Genomic DNA, 20,591 nt, shown 5'->3' on the forward strand with positions numbered 1-20,591 from the left:
AGTCTCTCAGGAACACATACAGGTTGTTGGGATCTAGGACACACTAACATGACCCCACTATGGAAAGGTGAGTCTCTCAGGAACACAGACAGGTTGTTGTGATCTAGGACACACTAACATGACCCCACTATGGAAAGGTGAGTCTCTCAGGAACACAGACAGGTTGTTGTGATCTAGGACACACTAACATGACCCCACTATGGAAAGGTGAGTCTCTCAGGAACACAGACATGTTGTTATCTAGGACACACTAACATGACCCCACTATGGAAAGGTGAGTCTCTCAGGAACACAGACAGGTTGTTGTGATCTAGGACACACTAACATGACCCCACTATGGAAAGGTGAGTCTCTCAGGAACACAGACAGGTTGTTGTGATCTAGGACACACTAACATGACCCCACTATGGAAAGGTGAGTCTCTCAGGAACACAGACAGGTTGTTGTGATCTAGGACACACTAACATGACCCCACTATGGAAAGGTGAGTCTCTCAGGAACACAGACAGGTTGTTGTGATCTAGGACACACTAACATGACCCCACTATGGAAAGGTGAGTCTCTCAGGAACACAGACAGGTTGTTGTGATCTAGGACACACTAACATGACCCCACTATGGAAAGGTGAGTCTCTCAGGAACACAGACAGGTTGTTGTGATCTAGGACACACTAACATGACCCCACTATGGAAAGGTGAGTCTCTCAGGAACACAGACAGGTTGTTGTGATCTAGGACACACTAACATGACCCCACTATGGAAAGGTGAGTCTCTCAGGAACACAGACAGGTTGTTGTGATCTAGGACACACTAACATGACCCCACTATGGAAAGGTGAGTCTCTCAGGAACACAGACAGGTTGTTGTGATCTAGGACACACTAACATGACCCCACTATGGAAAGGTGAGTCTCTCAGGAACACAGACAGGTTGTTGTGATCTAGGACACACTAACATGACCCCACTATGGAAAGGTGAGTCTCTCAGGAACACAGACAGGTTGTTGTGATCTAGGACACACTAACATGACCCCACTATGGAAAGGTGAGTCTCTCAGGAACACAGACAGGTTGTTGTGATCTAGGACACACTAACATGACCCCACTATGGAAAGGTGAGTCTCTCAGGAACACAGACAGGTTGTTGTGATCTAGGACACACTAACATGACCCCACTATGGAAAGGTGAGTCTCTCAGGAACACAGACAGGTTGTTGTGATCTAGGACACACTAACATGACCCCACTATGGAAAGGTGAGTCTCTCAGGAACACAGACAGGTTGTTGTGATCTAGGACACACAAACATGACCCCACTATGGAAAGGTGAGTCTCTCAGGAACACAGACAGGTTGTTGTGATCTAGGACACACTAACATGACCCCACTATGGAAAGGTGAGTCTCTCAGGAACACGTACAGGTTGTTTTGATCTAGGACACACTAACATGACCCCACTATGAAAAGGTGAGTCTCTCAGGAACACAGACAGGTTGTTGTGATCTAGGACACACTAACATGACCCCACTATGGAAAGGTGAGTCTCTCAGGAACACATACAGGTTGTTGTGATCTAGGACACACTAACATGACCCCACTATGGAAAGGTGAGTCTCTCAGGAACACAGACAGGTTGTTGTGATCTAGGACACACTAACATGACCCCACTATGGAAAGGTGAGTCTCTCAGGAACACAGACAGGTTGTTGTGATCTAGGACACACTAACATGACCCCACTATGGAAAGGTGAGTCTCTCAGGAACACAGACAGGTTGTTGTGATCTAGGACACACTAACATGACCCCACTATGGAAAGGTGAGTCTCTCAGGAACACAGACAGGTTGTTGTGATCTAGGACACACTAACATGACCCCACTATGGAAAGGTGAGTCTCTCAGGAACACAGACAGGTTGTTGTGATCTAGGACACACTAACATGACCCCACTATGGAAAGGTGAGTCTCTCAGGAACACATACAGGTTGTTGGGATCTAGGACACACTAACATGACCCCACTATGGAAAGGTGAGTCTCTCAGGAACACAGACAGGTTGTTGTGATCTAGGACACACTAACATGACCCCACTATGGAAAGGTGAGTCTCTCAGGAACACAGACAGGTTGTTGTGATCTAGGACACACTAACATGACCCCACTATGGAAAGGTGAGTCTCTCAGGAACACAGACAGGTTGTTGTGATCTAGGACACACTAACATGACCCCACTATGGAAAGGTGAGTCTCTCAGGAACACAGACAGGTTGTTGTGATCTAGGACACACTAACATGACCCCACTATGGAAAGGTGAGTCTCTCAGGAACACAGACAGGTTGTTGTGATCTAGGACACACTAACATGACCCCACTATGGAAAGGTGAGTCTCTCAGGAACACAGACAGGTTGTTGTGATCTAGGACACACTAACATGACCCCACTATGGAAAGGTGAGTCTCTCAGGAACACAGACAGGTTGTTGTGATCTAGGACACACTAACATGACCCCACTATGGAAAGGTGAGTCTCTCAGGAACACAGACAGGTTGTTGTGATCTAGGACACACTAACATGACCCCACTATGGAAAGGTGAGTCTCTCAGGAACACAGACAGGTTGTTGTGATCTAGGACACACTAACATGACCCCACTATGGAAAGGTGAGTCTCTCAGGAACACAGACAGGTTGTTGTGATCTAGGACACACTAACATGACCCCACTATGGAAAGGTGAGTCTCTCAGGAACACAGACAGGTTGTTGTGATCTAGGACACACTAACATGACCCCACTATGGAAAGGTGAGTCTCTCAGGAACACAGACAGGTTGTTGTGATCTAGGACACACTAACATGACCCCACTATGGAAAGGTGAGTCTCTCAGGAACACAGACAGGTTGTTGTGATCTAGGACACACTAACATGACCCCACTATGGAAAGGTGAGTCTCTCAGGAACACAGACAGGTTGTTGTGATCTAGGACACACTAACATGACCCCACTATGGAAAGGTGAGTCTCTCAGGAACACAGACAGGTTGTTGTGATCTAGGACACACTAACATGACCCCACTATGGAAAGGTGAGTTTCTCAGGAACACATACAGGTTGTTGGGATCTAGGACACACTAACATGACCCCACTATGGAAAGGTGAGTCTCTCAGGAACACATACAGGTTGTTGGGATCTAGGACACACTAACATGACCCCACTATGGAAAGGTGAGTCTCTCAGGAACACATACAGGTTGTTGGGATCTAGGACACACTAACATGACCCCACTATGGAAAGGTGAGTCTCTCAGGAACACAGACAGGTTGTTGTGATCTAGGACACACTAACATGACCCCACTATGGAAAGGTGAGTCTCTCAGGAACACAGACAGGTTGTTGTGATCTAGGACACACTAACATGACCCCACTATGGAAAGGTGAGTCTCTCAGGAACACAGACAGGTTGTTGTGATCTAGGACACACTAACATGACCCCACTATGGAAAGGTGAGTCTCTCAGGAACACAGACAGGTTGTTGTGATCTAGGACACACTAACATGACCCCACTATGGAAAGGTGAGTCTCTCAGGACGTCCACAAGCTTTACAAGACTCATCTGAGGGTCTCCTGGTACCAGTTTAACACATTTATAGAAGTAGATATGGAGATAGTTTAGTTCTTAACAATAAGGGGTTACATTCAAGTAAAAAATTATAGTTTCCTGATCTGTCTTATATCTCTCAGATAAAGAACATGATTAAAAAAACAACAACTAAAATCCAAGGTTTAAAAATGTCACAGTAGGATGAAAGACAGAGGACACTAAAGTCTCTTCATATCTGGGCTTAACAATAAGATATACGGGCCATTTCTGCTTGGCTGTCAATCAACTGAAAGAGGAAGGAAGAGGGACTTTTTGAGCTATCAAAAGACAAATTCAAATTGACATAACAATTAGAACCTCACACAAAGTATCCAAATCTACACTTGAACCAATTGCCCTTTGTGGGAGTGAAGTGTTAGGTCCACTAACCAATCAAGATTTTTTAAATGGGGCCAACATCCAATTGACATTCTGCAAAAACATTCTCATAGAAAAAGGCCCAAATAATGCATGTAGGGCAGAATAGGGCCAATATCCATCACTAATTAATATCCATCACTAATTAATACCCATCACTAATTAATATCCATCACTAATTAATATCCATCACTAATTAATATCCATCACTAATTAATATCCATCACTAATTAATATCAATCACTAATTAATATCCATCACTAATTAATATCCATCACTAATTAATATCAATCACTAATTAATATCCATCACTAATTAATACCCATCACTAATTAATATCTATCACTAATTAATATCCATCACTAATTAAAATCCATCACTAATTAATATCCTTCACTAATTAATATCCATCACTAATTAATATCCATCACTAATTAATACCCATCACTAATTAATACCCATCACTAATTAATATCTATCACTAATTAATACCCATCACTAATTAATATCTATCACTAATTAATATCCATCACTAATTAAAATCCATCACTAATTAATATCAATCACTAATTAATATCCATCACTAATTAATACCCATCACTAATTAATATCTATCACTAATTAATATCTATCACTAATTAATATCCATCACTAATTAATATCAATCACTAATTAATATCTATCACTAATTAATATCAATCACTAATTAATATCCATCACTAATTAATACCCATCACTAATCAATATCTATCACTAATTAATATCAATCACTAATTAATATCCATCACTAATTAATACCCATCACTAATCAATATCTATCACTAATTAATATCCATCACTAATTAATACCCATCACTAATTAATACCAATCACTAATTAATATCCAGAAACAAGACTTCAATGTCTATAACCACATAAAAACAAGAGACCAGCACTGAAATACCAAGAGATGAACATAGAGAAAAGTCCCTTCATCCAGCTGGTCCTGAAGCTTAGTTCACAAACCACTACTAACCCAACAAAGCCTCAGGACAGAACTCAGACAGTCTGGCCCAAACAAATTATAACCAAACATATATAAAATGATATTACCTATTGGGAAAACATTACAAATTCTCAATTTGAACTTAAATGCTATTTGGCCCTAAACAGACAGTACATGATAGCATACATAGAGACAATGTACAGACTTATTGAGCTTAGCCTTGCTATTGAGAGAAGTTGCCATAGGCAGAGAGAAGACGGGCTATGTGCCCACTGCCCACAAAATGAGTTGGATACTGAGCGGTACTTCCTAACCTCCTGCCAAATGTAAAACGATATAAGAGACACATGTTTCCCTCAGATTACAAAGACCCCAAAATAATTGGAAAACAAATATAATATTGACAAGCTCCTGTATCTGTTAGGTGAAATACCACAGTGTTCAATCATGTCAGCAGAATGTGTGACCTGTTATGATGAGAACAGGGTAACCAGTGGAGAACAAACACCATAGTAAATAAAACCTAGGACTAGATTTATCACTTTAGTTAATACCCCTTGACATTTGTACTTCTACTTTCTGTACACACATCTCACACTCTCCTACACACACCAGCTGACTGAGAGGGCCCTAGTGGAGCTCTCCTATAGACACCAGCTGACTGAGAGGACCTTAGTGGAGCCGGTTGACTGAGAGGGCCCACATAGAGCAGGCTGGCTAAGAGGGCCCTAGTGGAGCCGGCTCGTTGAAAGGGCCCTAGTGGAGCCAGGTGGCTGAGAGGGCCCTAGTGGAGCCAGGTGGCTGAGAGGGCTCTAGTGGAGCCAGGTGGCTGAGAGGGCCCTAGTGGAGCCAGGTGGCTGAGAGGGCTCTAGTGGAGCCAGGTGGCTGAGAGGGCCCTAGTGGAGCCAGGTGGCTGAGAGGGTTCTAGTGGAGCCAGGTGGCTGAGAGGGTCCTAGTGGAGCCAGGTGGCTGAGAGGGTCCTAGTGGAGCCAGGTGGCTGAGAGGGCACTAGTGGAGCCAGGTGGCTGAGAGGGCCCTAGTGGAGACAGCTGGCTGAGAGGGCCCTAGTGGAGACAGCTGGCTGAGAGGGCCCTAGTGGAGCCAGGTGGCTGAGAGGGCCCTAGTGGAGCCTGGTGGCTGAGAGGGCCCTAGTGGAGCCTGGTGGCTGAGAGGGCCCTAGTGGAGCCTGGTGGCTGAGAGGGCCCTAGTGGAGACAGCTGGCTGAGAGGGTCTATGGTGGCAAAATTATGTTTATGTTTATCTATAATGTGTATCTAGTGTATCTATGTATTTAATTATAGTCTGTTATGTTTAACTAGTGTATCTCTGTATTTAACTAAAGTCACATGATGTTCTGATGAGATTTGCTCCCTCTGCTAGAACACTTCCCATTTGTCTACATGACTGACTCATGGTTCTGGACTCACAGCCAAATGCTGTTTCTCCATATCCTGTTATTGAGCAGTAGACTGAACTAAACTGTGAGAGACGAGCAGGACAAATGGTTGTGGTTCTCTTGAGAAACAGTGTTGAGACATTGAGCACTGAGAAATGGTGTGACATTTCTCAACAAGACCTCACCACAACAGTCACAATGTGGAAAGGTGGACCTCTCTCTGCAAAGGAGTTTATATATAATTTAATACATTTGCTTTCTTATGTTTCTGTTTTCTCAATTGTTCAGCTCCATAGGCCAGGGGTCAAGCTGAGCTGAGCCAATAGTGGAAGAGGTTACTGGTTATGATGACATCACTACTGGTTATGATGACATCACTACTGGTTATGATGACATCACTACTGGTTATGATGACATAACTGGTGAGAAGCCTGTAGTGAAAAGATATTCAGTTGACTTCATGTTAGTCTGTCAGCCCTCCCTCTCCTCCCCTTATCTCTCACCCTCCCCACCCCCTCCTCTCTCTCTTTTGACATCTCCCTCCTTCTCCTCCCCTTATCTCTCACCCTCCCCACCCCCTCCTCTCTCTCTTTTGACATCTCCCTCCCTCTCCTCCCCTTATCTCTCACCCTCCCCACCCCCTCCTCTCTCTCTTTTGACATCTCCCTCCCTCTCCTCCCCTTATCTCTCACACTCCCCACCCCCTCCTCTCTCTCTGCTCCTCTCAATTAAATTCAATTGAAGGGCTTTTTTGGCATGGGAAACATATTAACATTGCCAAAGCAAGTTAACTAGTTAATATACAAAAGTGAACTAAACAATGAAAATGAACAGTAAACATCACACTGACAGAAGTTCCCAAAGAATAAAGACAGGTCAAATGTCATATTATGTATATATATACAGCGTTGTAACGATGTGCAAATGGTTAAAGTCCACAAGGGAAAATAAATAAACAAATATGGGTTGTATTTACAATGGTGTTTGTTCTTCACTGGTTGCCCTTTTCTTGTTGCAACAGGTCACACATATTGCTGCTGTGATGTCACACTATGGAATAGCAAGGCTATGCTCACTGAGTCTGTACATAGTCAAAGCTTTCCTTAAGTTTGGGTCAGTCACAGTGGTCAGGTATTCTGCCACTGTGTTCTCTCTGTTTAGGGTCAGTCACAGTGGTCAGGTATTCTGCCACTGTGTACTCTCTGTTTAGGGTCAGTCACAGTGGTCAGGTATTCTGCCACTGTGTTCTCTCTGTTTAGGGTCAGTCACAGTGGTCAGGTATTCTGCCACTGTGTACTCTCTGTTTAGGGTCAGTCACAGTGGTCAGGTATTCTGCCGCTGTGTTCTCTCTGTTCAGGGTCAGTCACAGTGGACAGGTATTCTGCCGCTGTGTTCTCTCTGTTCAGGGTCAGTCACAGTGGTCAGGTATTCTGCCACTGTGTACTCTCTGTTCAGGGTCAGTCACAGTGGTCAGGTATTCTGCCGCTGTGTTCTCTCTGTTTAGGGTCAGTCACAGTGGTCAGGTATTCTGCCGCTGTGTACTCTCTGTTCAGGGTCAATCACAGTGGTCAGGTATTCTGCCGCTGTGTTCTCTCTGTTCAGGGTCAGTCACAGTGGTCAGGTATTCTGCCGCTGTGTTCTCTCTGTTTAGGGTCAGTCACAGTGGTCAGGTATTCTGCCGCTGTGTACTCTCTGTTTAGGGTCAGTCACAGTGGTCAGGTATTCTGCCACTGTGTTCTCTCTGTTTAGGGTCAGTCACAGTGGTCAGGTATTCTGCCACTGTGTACTCTCTGTTCAGGGTCAGTCACAGTGGTCAGGTATTCTGCCACTGTGTACTCTCTGTTTAGGGTCAGTCACAGTGGTCAGGTATTCTGCCACTGTGTACTCTCTGTTCAGGGTCAGTCACAGTGGTCAGGTATTCTGCCACTGTGTACTCTCTGTTTAGGGTCAGTCACAGTGGTCAGGTATTCTGCCGCTGTGTACTCTCTGTTTAGGGTCAGTCACAGTGGTCAGGTATTCTGCCACTGTGTTCTCTCTGTTTAGGGTCAGTCACAGTGGTCAGGTATTCTGCCACTGTGTACTCTCTGTTCAGGGTCAGTCACAGTGGTCAGGTATTCTGCCACTGTGTACTCTCTGTTTAGGGTCAGTCACAGTGGTCAGGTATTCTGCCGCTGTGTTCTCTCTGTTTAGGGTCAGTCACAGTGGTCAGGTATTCTGCCACTGTGTACTCTCTGTTCAGGGTCAGTCACAGTGGTCAGGTATTCTGCCACTGTGTACTCTCTGTTTAGGGTCAGTCACAGTGGTCAGGTATTCTGCCACTGTGTACTCTCTGTTCAGGGTCAGTCACAGTGGTCAGGTATTCTGCCACTGTGTACTCTCTGTTCAGGGTCAGTCACAGTGGTCAGGTGTTCTGCCACTATGTACTCTCTGTTTAGGGCCAAATAACATTCTAGTTTGCTCTGTTTTTTGTTGTTGTTAATTCTTTCCAATGTGTCAAGTAATTTTATTTGTGTTTTCTCATGATTTGTTTGCGTCTAATTGTGTTGCTGTCCAGTTCTCTCTCTCTTCCTGACATATAGAATCAGGCCTGTTGATCTTGACTCAGGTCACAGACATCTAGGTTCCCCCTGATCTAACATAACCCCAATATAATATATAATATATACTCTCATTAATTTACATAGAGACAGATACAATCAATCATTGACACACTGAATATACAACAGTCAGATGCATGACATCATCACCAATGTTCCCTCTAACTTTCTCCGTCACTGAGCAGATTTCAGGTCTTCCAGTGTGTGTTTACTGTGAACACTGAGGCTGTACCCCCTTTAACTTACAGTTCTAACAGTGTGTGTTTACTGTGAACACTGAGGCTGTACCCCCTTTAACTTACAGTTCTAACAGTGTGTGTTTACTGTGAACACACAGGCTGTACCCCCTTTAACTTACAGTTCTAACAGTGTGTGTTTACTGTGAACACTGAGGCTGTACCCCCTTTAACTTACAGTTAACAGTGGACAAGTGGGCTACTGTGGCTATTTGATCATAATGTAGATCTACCACAGTAAAGGGACACGTTGACGGTGTGAACAGGAGAAACTCTAGAACAGTGATGGTGTGAACAGGGGAAACTCTAGAACAGTGATGGTGTGAACAGGGGAAACTCTAGAACAGTGATGGTGTTAACAGGGGAAACTCTAGAACAGTGATGGTGTTAACAGGAGAAACTCTAGAACAGTGATGGTGTTAACAGGGGAAACTCTAGAACAGTGATGGTGTTAACAGGAGAAACTCTAGAACAGTGATGGTGTGAACAGGAGAAACTCTAGAACAGTGATGGTGTTAACAGGAGAAACTCTAGAACAGTGATGGTGTGAACAGGAGAAACTCTAGAACAGTGATGGTGTTAACAGGAGAAACTCTAGAACAGTGATGGTGTGAACAGGAGAAACTCTAGAACAGTGATGGTGTTAACAGGAGAAACTCTAGAACAGTGATGGTGTGAACAGGAGAAACTCTAGAACAGTGATGGTGGGAACAGGAGAAACTCTAGAACAGTGATGGTGTTAACAGGGAAAACTCTAGAACAGAGATGGCGTTAACAGGGAAAACTCTAGAACAGAGATGGTGTTAACAGGGAAAACTCTAGAACAGTGATGGTGTTAACAGGGGAAACTCTAGAACAGTGATGGTGTTAACAGGGGAAACTCTAGAACAGAGATGGTGTTAACAGGGAAAACTCTAGAACAGTGATGGTGTTAACAGGGGAAACTCTAGAACAGTGATGGTGTTAACAGGGGAAACTCTAGAACAGAGATGGTGTTAACAGGGAAAACTCTAGAACGGTGATGTGTTAACAGGGGAAACTCTAGAACAGTGATGGTGTTAACAGGGGAAACTCTAGAACAGAGATGGTGTTAACAGGAGAAACTCTAGAACACTGATGGTGTGAACAGGATAAACTCTAGAACAGAGATGGTGTTAACAGGTGAAACTCTAGAACAGTGATGTGTTAACAGGGGAAACTCTAGAACAGTGATGGTGTTAACAGGAGAAACTCTAGAACAGTGATGGTGTTAACAGGAGAAACTCTAGAACAGTGATGGTGTTAACAGGAGAAACTCTAGAACAGTGATGGTGTGAACAGGATAAACTCTAGAACAGAGATGGTGTTAACAGGGGAAACTCTAGAACAGTGATGGTGTTAACAGGGGAAACTCTAGAACAGTGATGGTGTGAACAGGAGAAACTCTAGAACAGAGATGGTGTTAACAGGGGAAACTCTAGAACAGTGATGGTTTTAACAGGAGAAACTCTAGAACAGTGATGGTGTGAACAGGAGAAACTCTAGAACAGAGATGGTGTTAACAGGGGAAACTCTAGAACAGTGATGGTTTTAACAGGAGAAACTCTAGAACAGTGATGGTGTGAACAGGAGAAACTCTAGAACAGAGATGGTGTTAACAGGGGAAACTCTAGAACAGTGATGGTTTTAACAGGAGAAACTCTAGAACAGTGATGGTGTGAACAGGAGAAACTCTAGAACAGAGATGGTGTTAACAGGGGAAACTCTAGAACAGAGATGGTGTGAACAGGGAAAACTATAGACCAGTGATGGTGTTAACAGGAGAAACTCTAGAACAGTGATGGTGTTAACAGGGGAAACTCTAGAACAGTGATGGTGTGAACAGGGAAACTCTAGAACAGAGATGGTGTTAACAGGGGAAACTCTAGAACAGTGATGGTGTTAACAGGGGAAACTCTAGAACAGAGATGGTGTGAACAGGGGAAACTCTAGAACAGAGATGGTGTGAACAGGGAAAACTCTAGAACAGTGATGGTGTTAACAGGGGAAACTCTAGAACAGTGATGGTGTTAACAGGGGAAACTCTAGAACAGTGATGTGTTAACAGGGGAAACTCTGGAATAGTGATGGTGTTAACAGGGAAAACTCTAGAATGGTGATGGTGTTAACAGGAGAAACTCTAGAACAGAGATGGTGTTAACAGGGAAAACTCTAGAACAGAGATGGTGTTAACAGGGAAAACTCTAGAACAGAGATGGTGTTAACAGGGAAAACTCTAGAACAGTGATGGTGTTAACAGGAGAAACTCTAGAACAGAGATGGTGTTAACAGGGAAAACTCTAGAACAGAGATGGTGTGAACAGGAGAAACTCTAGAACAGTGATGGTGTTAACAGGAGAAACTCTAGAACAGAGATGGTGTTAACAGGGAAAACTCTAGAACAGAGATGGTGTTAACAGGGAAAACTCTAGAACAGAGATGGTGTGAACAGGAGAAACTCTAGAACAGTGATGGTGTTAACAGGAGAAACTCTAGAACAGAGATGGTGTTAACAGGGAAAACTCTAGAACAGAGATGGTGTGAACAGGAGAAACTCTAGAACAGTGATGGTGTTAACAGGAGAAACTCTAGAACGGTGATGGTGTTAACAGGGAAAACTCTAGAACAGTGATGGTGTTAACAGGAGAAACTCTAGAACAGTGATGGTGTTAACAGGGGAAACTCTAGAACAGTGATGGTGTTAACAGGGGAAACTCTAGAACAGAGATGGTGTTAACAGGGAAAACTCTAGAACAGTGATGGTGTTAACAGGGGAAACTCTAGAACAGAGACCTAAAGCGAAGTTTTTTTTTGGATGATTGACAATTAATAACTGTGGCTCTAAATGCTATAAAATCCACCTTCTCCACAATAAGTGTTTCCAGATCACTTGATTGACGTACAACATTTACAACTGGTTGTGGTTCATCCACCTCCATCTCTTCTTCAGAACTGTGGCCTCTTTTCCCTTCAACTCTCTTCATCACCTCCACATAGGAGACTTACTGTACAGCCCTGATCCTTGACTCCTCAACCTCTTTCACCCTAACAGGGAATTCTGGGAATTCAGGAATATGATCCCAGCTACATTCTCCATAGAGATCAAACAGCTACATTCTCCATAGAGGTCAAACAGCTACATTCTCCATAGAGGTCAAACAGCTACATTCTCCATAGAGGTCAAACAGTTACATTCTCCATAGAGGTCAAACAGCTACATTCTCCATAGAGGTCAAACAGCTACATTCTCCATAGAGGTCAAACAGCTACATTCTCCATAGAGGTCAAACAGCTACATTCTCCATAGAGGTCAAACAGCTACATTCTCCATAGAGGTCAATAATACATAATGTCCAACGGTACGCCAGAGATATCAACCCCATACCATTCCAGGTTACTATGACGACACCATACCATTCCAGGTTACTATGACTAGACCATATCAACACCATACCACTCCTGGTTACTATGACTGCACCATATCAACACCATACCAACCGGTTGGTGACCAGCTGCTCTAGAAAATTGAACGAAGTTCAATCTCGTGCTTCTCGCTATTGGCTGATTTATCTGCAGCTTAGGGAGAACATTGTGTCACACCCTGATCTGTTTCACCACTCTGCCTGTCCTGACTCTGAGCCCACCTGCCTGACCGCTCTGCCTGTCCTGACTCTGAGCCCACCTGCCTGACCACTCTGCCTGTCCTGACTCTGAGCCCACCTGCCTGACCACTCTGCCTGTCCTGACTCTGAGCCCACCTGCCTGACCACTCTGCCTGTCCTGACTCTGAGCCCGCCTGCCTGACCACTCTGCCTGTCCTGACTCTGAGCCCACCTGCCTGACCCTGAGCCCACCTGCCTGACCACTCTGCCTGTCCTGACTCTGAGCCCACCTGCCTGACCACTCTGCCTGTCCTGACTCTGAGCCCACCTGCCTGACCGCTCTGCCTGTCCTGACTCTGAGCCCACCTGCCTGACTACTCTGCCTGTCCTGACTCTGAGCCCACCTGCCTGACCACTCTGCCTGTCCTGACTCTGAGCCCACCTGCCTGACCACTCTGCCTGTCCTGACTCTGAGCCCACCTGCCTGACCACTCTGCCTGTCCTGACTCTGAGCCCACCTGCCTGTCCTGACTCTGAGCCCACCTGCCTGACCACTCTGCCTGTCCTGACTCTGAGCCCACCTGCCTGACCACTCTGCCTGTCCTGACTCTGAGCCCACCTGCCTGACCACTCTGCCTGTCCTGACTCTGAGCCCGCCTGCCTGACTACTCTGCCTGTCCTGACTCTGAGCCCACCTGCCTGACCCTGAGCCCACCTGCCTGACCACTCTGCCTGTCCTGACTCTTAGCCCACCTGCCTGACCACTCTGCCTGTCCTGACCCTGAGCCCACCTGCCTGACCCTGAGCCCACCTGCCTGACCCTGAGCCTGTCCTGACTCTGAGCCCGCCTGACTGACCACTCTGCCTGTCCTGACTCTGAGCCCACCTGCCTGACCACTCTGCCTGTCCTGACTCTGAGCCCACCTGCCTGACCACTCTGCCTGTCCTGACTCTGAGCCCGCCTGCCTGACCACTCTGCCTGTCCTGACTCTGAGCCCACCTGCCTGACCCTGAGCCCACCTGCCTGACCACTCTGCCTGTCCTGACTCTGAGCCCACCTGCCTGACCACTCTGCCTGTCCTGACCCTGAGCCCACCTGCCTGACCCTGAGCCCACCTGCCTGACCCTGAGCCTGTCCTGACTCTGAGCCCGCCTGCCTGACCACTCTGCCTGTCCTGACTCTGAGCCCACCTGCCTTACCGCTCTGCCTGTCCTGACTCTGAGCCCACCTGCCTGACCACTCTGCCTGTCCTGACTCTGAGCCCACCTGCCTGTCCTGACTCTGAGCCCACCTGCCTGACCACTCTGCCTGTCCTGACTCTGAGCCCACCTGCCTGACCACTCTGCCTGTCCTGACTCTGAGCCCACCTGCCTGACCACTCTGCCTGTCCTGACTCTGAGCCCACCTGCCTGACCACTCTGCCTGTCCTGACTCTGAGCCCACCTGCCTGACCACTCTGCCTGTCCTGACTCTGAGCCCACCTGCCTGACCCTGAGCCTGCTTGCTGATCTGTACCTCTGCCCTCCTCTGGATTACAGATCTCTGCCTACCCTGAGGATGCCTGCCGTCCTGTACCTTTGCCCCCTTACTCTGGACTATCGACCCCTCCCTGCCTTGACCTGTCTTTGCCTGAAACCTGTTGTCTGCATTTGGGTCTTACCTTGGTTCTTATAAGACTGACCATCACACCTTAACTGATATTAGTGCCTGTCCGCAGATGGACAGTTAGACTACAGTAAAGTACATTTACAGGTGTACACATCATTGTTCTGCTTTGAGACACATTTTTACTGTCTGCTTCCAGTTGCATGTTATTTTACTAACCCTGCAAATTATAATATATCTTACAATTTCGAAACATACCTGTGCTCCAGAACAGGATCATCAATATTACTGCAGGTATCATATCTTTCACTAACTGGGGCTCCACTGAGTGAAACAAGTCTACTGTCATGAAGAGAGGACTGAAGAGTGAGAAATACTGCTAGGCTATATGATTTCTATCTCATTACTTCCTTACTTCAATTATGTGGCAAACTGTTAAGCAAATCAGATCAGTTAAACCCACCTTCCTAAAGGAAACACTGACATCAGAAAAACTCCCCAGGAAACTGCTGACAGAGCAGCAGTTACACATAGTGTCCTATAATATCTTACCTAATTGTCAGTGACTGACTTGGGAAAGTCACCTCTAACTTTCTGTGTTGTAGAAGCTAGAGGTCTGTTACCCAAGTAAACTCAACAGGTGTGGTGGTAAATGAGACGTGCTATACTGTTTTATTACTTAGAGAATTGTCTGTTAAATGCTAGTTTTTTTCCACTGATACAAACTTGTCTTGTGTGACTTAGTGTTAAGTCTGGGCGGACAGCAAATAGCTGTTTGGGTGTGACCACAGTGTGTGACACATCCTGTTTTTCACAATCTGCAGGGACTCCACTGTGTGGAAATCTGTTAGAATCATCAATGACATCACATCAACTCACAAGTATCACAGTCGGATTGAAATTAACACTTGGTAGACTATATAACTTCTACATCCATGGTGGTGACATTAACACTTGGTAGACTATATAACTTAAACATCCATGGTGGTGACATTAACACTTGGTAGACTATATAACTTAAACATCCATGGTGGTGACATTAACACTTGGTAGACTATATAACTTCTACATTCATGGTGGTGACATTAACACTTGGTAGACTATATAACTTCTACATCCATGGTGGTGACATTAACACTTGGTAGACTATATAACTTCTACATCCATGGTGGTGATATTAACACTTGGTAGACTATATAACTTCTACATCCATGGTGGTGATATTAACACTTGGTAGACTATATAACTTAAACATCCATGGTAGTGACATTAACACTTGGTAGACTATATAACTTAAACATCCATGGTAGTGACATTAACACTTGGTAGACTATATAACTTCTACATTCATGGTGGTGACATTAACAATTGGTAGACAATATAACTTCTACATCCATGGTGGTGATATTAACACTTGGTAGACTATATAACTTCTACATCCATGGTGGTGACATTAACACTTGGTAGACTATATAACTTAAACATTCATGGTGGTGACATTAACACTTGGTAGACTATATAACTTCTACATCCATGGTAGTGACATTAACACTTGGTAGACTATATAACTTCTACATTCATGGTGGTGACATTAACACTTGGTAGACTATATAACTTAAACATATTGGTTGTTACTGTTGGGTAGCAACTTCACCAGCTTGTTGTTGTTGTTTTTCTGAAGCATCTTGTGTGATGTTGGTCTTGAGGGGGGAGAGGAGATGGATTCTATTCATATGCTGTCCAGCTTCTGAAGAACGTATGGTGCTAGAATGGAGAGGAGATCAGTAAAAAACAGAACGTATGGTGCTAGAATGGAGAGGAGATCAGTAAACAACAGAACGCATGGTGCTAGAATGGAGAGGAGATCAGTAAACAACAGAACGTATGGTGCTAGAATGGAGAGGAGATCAGTAAACAACAGAACGTATGGTGCTAGAATGGAGAGGAGATCAGTAAACAACAGAATGTATGGTGCTAGAAGGGAGAGGAGATCAGTAAACAACAGAACGTATGGTGCTAGAATGGAGAGGAGATCAGTAAACAACAGAACGTATGGTGCTAGAATGGAGAGGAGATCAGTAAACAACAGAATGTATGGTGCTAGAATGGAGAGGAGATCAGTAAACAACAGAACGTATGGTGCTAGAATGGAGAGGAGATCAGTAAAAAACAGAACGTATGGTGCTAGAATGGAGAGGAGATCAGTAAACAACAGAACGCATGGTGCTAGAATGGAGAGGAGATCAGTAAACAACAGAACGTATGGTGCTAGAATGGAGAGGAGATCAGTAATCAACAGAACGTATGGTGCTAGAATGGAGAGGAGATCAGTAAACAACATATTTAGATTCTCTTCACAACTAGACAGTACTTTTGACTCATGTTGGTTCCATGTAGAACCCTCTGTTAAATGGAACCCCAAAGGGTTCTACCTGGAACTAAAAGGGTTCTTCAAAGGGTTCTCCTATGGGGACAGTGGAAGAATCCTTCTAGGTTCTAGATAGCACCTTTTATTTAAGAGTGCAGGCCTATATTCTAATCCACCGAGCTGACAAGGTAAAAATCTGTTGTTCTGCCCCTGAACAAGGCAGTTAACCCACTGTTCCTAGACCGTCATTGAAAATGAGAATTTGTTCTTAACTGACTTGTTAAATAAAGGTTAAAACATAAATAAAACAACTAGACAGTTACAGTACATTTGACCTTAAAGTAAAATCCTAATTGTATATATACTTACCTATATAGACACACTTCCCAGGTTTGACAGAAAAAACCTTGCTACAAAGACTATTTTCCTGACTGTCTCTACTGATGGCCTCTAACAGCAGAATAAAATAAGTGGGATATTTAAACAGCACTGAAACAGAGTAGGTTGCTAGTTGATGATGTGTTGTAAATTGTTTCAATGCTGCCGTCTACAGATCTTCTAATGTATTGTAATACCACATGTACCAATACAGTAGAATAGACAGGAACACTGTGTAATGATACAATGACCCTCCATCCAATGTTCTGCTGCTGTTGTGCAACATTGTGACGCCACTGACATGTTTACAGGTTGCCATGCCGACGAAAGAGAAGGTGTTTTCATTCTGTAACAAGGCCTTCACTTCAGTCTGGATGGCTGGTTGACTGCAGACAGGTTACACAGTATCAGTGGAGGTGTTAGGCTGTTTCTGCTCTCCTCCCAACTACTAATGGAATTGTCCTGCCAATGCAACGTCTGAAAATGTATCCAGTCACTACTGTAAGTCTCTCTGGATAAGAGCGTCTGCTAAATGACTCACATGTTCAATGTGTAACTGACAGTTAGACTTACAGGTTATGTCGTTGTATTTTGTTTGAATTGTTTACGTGTCCGCTGTGCGGGGGAAATGATAATACAAGCGGAACTACGTAGCTAATTGTAATTGTTGTAACGGGGATCCTTATTGTAGCAACACACTTTTGGAGGGAAGGCAATCCTGCGCTGCGTTAGCTAAGTTTTCATGTCATCGGGTGTAGTTCATAAAGGTTGAAGAGTGTATGTTAGGATGAAGTGTGAATTCATGCCAGGAATAATAAGTGTCAAGTTTGATTTCCTCCCTTCTGTAATAAGCAGCCGTATTTTTTCAAGAGGTATTTTCTCCTTTATTCATGTGTTTAATCTGAACCCGTTATAACGCCGGTTAAACTGTTATGTATGTAAGCACTTCAGAGTTATACCAAGCTAATAAGTCACTCGTAAGATAAGGTTGTAAGAGTGTGCTTAACTGTATTTTTCATTTACTTTATATCACGGAAGGTGATAATTCTGACTAAAACTACAGAATAAAGCCGCCAGTTAAAATCAAGGAACGGTTGTGCTCGTGGTTACTGAAGGGAGCTACACAATGTAATGTTCAGGTTGACAATATCAATGGAAAAGACCAAAGCAGAGCCATGTATTTAGATATGAACAGATATCTCGATTGAGGATAATGTCAGTATTTAGCTACGTTATTAGCTGTTTTGCTCACCAAAGGTGGAACAAAGTGAAACTGTTGATGTCAAAGCCTCAGTTCCGGGAGAGTAGTGGGTGAAACCATTCACCTCAGGAAAAGGGGTGATATAAATTACGTTTCCTTTCATTATGTATTACTGAATTCATTAAAATATTTGCTGCCATTGTAGTAAGGTTGATAATACGAGAGGTCTTCGGACTTACCATTTTTGTATTATTTTCTTTGAAAGAACAACTAGTGTGTTTTGAGTGCTTCTCCCCTATTTGGGAAGTTGGTCTGCCCGCTCCTCAGTCTGACAGATATTCTGAGAGCAGGTTCGAGTCCTCTTCCTCTGTACATAAAAACTGTTTCAAACTGTATAACACAATAGTGGTTTTGGAAAACTGGTTCATATATCCTAAAGTCAATAGCGAATGTGTCTCTGTAGATATTTATTTAGCCGTTCATGAATTGAAGACCTATTTCAGCCAGTTAACCAAGTTGTTGCTGTCTTAGCTAGCCGTGTTAATGACGAGCTAACGAGCACCGTTGGTCTCTGCACTACAATGTCACGCTAGTTATTACCAGCAGGTGATTTACTAGCAGGTGACTTGTTGAAATATTAAGTGAATGTTTATTTTCTTATTACCTTAAAAGGTTTATATAAAAGGGTTGTACTTGTGCTCTGTATTTATGGATTAATATCACTTCACATTGAGGGTTTGTATCAATAACGTTACTGTTGTTCCTACCTGAAGTGTCCGTGTGCCTTTCTTCTGGGGGGCGATGTGAAGTTGGTTCCACCAGGTGTACTACAGGAATACTGCTAATACAACAATAGTGCTAGGTGTCTGAACTACAGAAATACTGCTAATCCAACAATAGTGCTAGGTGTCTGTACTATATAAACACTGCTAATCCAACAATAGTGATAGGTGTCTGTACTACATAAACACTGCTAATCCAACAATAGTGCTAGGTGTCTGTACTATATAAACACTGCTAATCCAACAATAGTGCTAGTTGTCTGTACTACATAAACACTGCTAATCCAACAATAGTGCTAGGTGTCTGTACTATATAAACACTGCTAATACAACAATAGTGCTAGGTGCCTGTACTATATAAACACTGCTAATCCAACAATAGTGCTAGGTGTCTGTACTATATAAACACTGCTAATCCAACAATAGTGCTAGGTGCCTGTACTATATAAACACTGCTAATCCAACAATAGTGCTAGGTGTCTGTACTATATAAACACTGCTAATCCAACAATAGTGCTAGGTGCCTGTACTATATAAACACTGCTAATCGAACAATAGTGCTAGGTGTCTGTACTATATAAACACTGCTAATACAACAATAGTGCTAGGTGTCTGTACTATATAAACACTGTTAATACAACAATAGTGCTAGGTGCCTGTACTACAGGTACACACTTGAATTAAAATCTACATTTCTTAGATTCTTCCCAAAACTCAAACGTGGTCTCCTGATGTGGTTTAATTGTGTACTGTTTTATACTGTTTAACAATTGTATTGTTTTTCTGTTTAAAAAAGTCTGACTTTGAGAACGAAAACCTGAAATAAAAATGAGATAAATTCTGAAACCTGTTTCTTCGTCAGTTTCTCTGTTTCAATAATAGTAATACTATTATCCTACTGAACAGTACAGCTTGGGTTGGTCTACTATTATCCTACTGAACAGAACAGCTTGGGTTGGTCTACTATTATCCTACTGAACAGTACCACTTGGGTTGGTCTACTATTATCCTACTGAACAGTACAGCTTGGGTTGGTCTACTATTATCCTACTGAACAGTACCACTTGGGTTGGTCTACTATTATCCTACTGAACAGTACCACTTGGGTTGGTCTACTATTATCCTACTGAACAGTACAGCTTGGGTTGGTCTACTATTATCCTACTGAACAGTACAGCTTGGGTTGGTCTACTATAATCCTACTGAACAGTACAGCTTGGGTTGGTCTACTATTATCCTACTGAACAGTACAGCTTGGGTTGGTCTACTATAATCCTACTGAACAGTACAGCTTGGGTTGGTCTACTATAATCCTACTGAACAGTACAGCTTGGGTTGGTCTACTATTATCCTACTGAACAGTACAGCTTGGGTTGGTCTACTATTATCCTACTGAACAGTACAGCTTGGGTT

At 43.8% G+C, this 20,591-nt stretch overlaps 1 long non-coding RNA gene across 1 annotated transcript in view; it reads right to left on the minus strand.

The window, feature by feature from the left end:
- Nucleotides 1–14,877, minus strand: part of LOC118936767 (uncharacterized) — an 85,201-nt gene extending 70,324 nt beyond the window's left edge. The window contains exon 1 of the long non-coding RNA XR_016488754.1: nt 14,708–14,877. This is a non-coding gene — a long non-coding RNA (uncharacterized LOC118936767). The remainder of the gene's footprint in view (nt 1–14,707) is intronic.
- Nucleotides 14,878–20,591: the final 5,714 nt, after the last annotated feature.

This window comes from Oncorhynchus mykiss, chromosome 19 (genome assembly GCF_057628025.1).
Source record: "Oncorhynchus mykiss isolate SJ-2025 chromosome 19, ASM5762802v1, whole genome shotgun sequence".
NCBI classification, from domain to species: domain Eukaryota; kingdom Metazoa; phylum Chordata; class Actinopteri; order Salmoniformes; family Salmonidae; genus Oncorhynchus; species Oncorhynchus mykiss.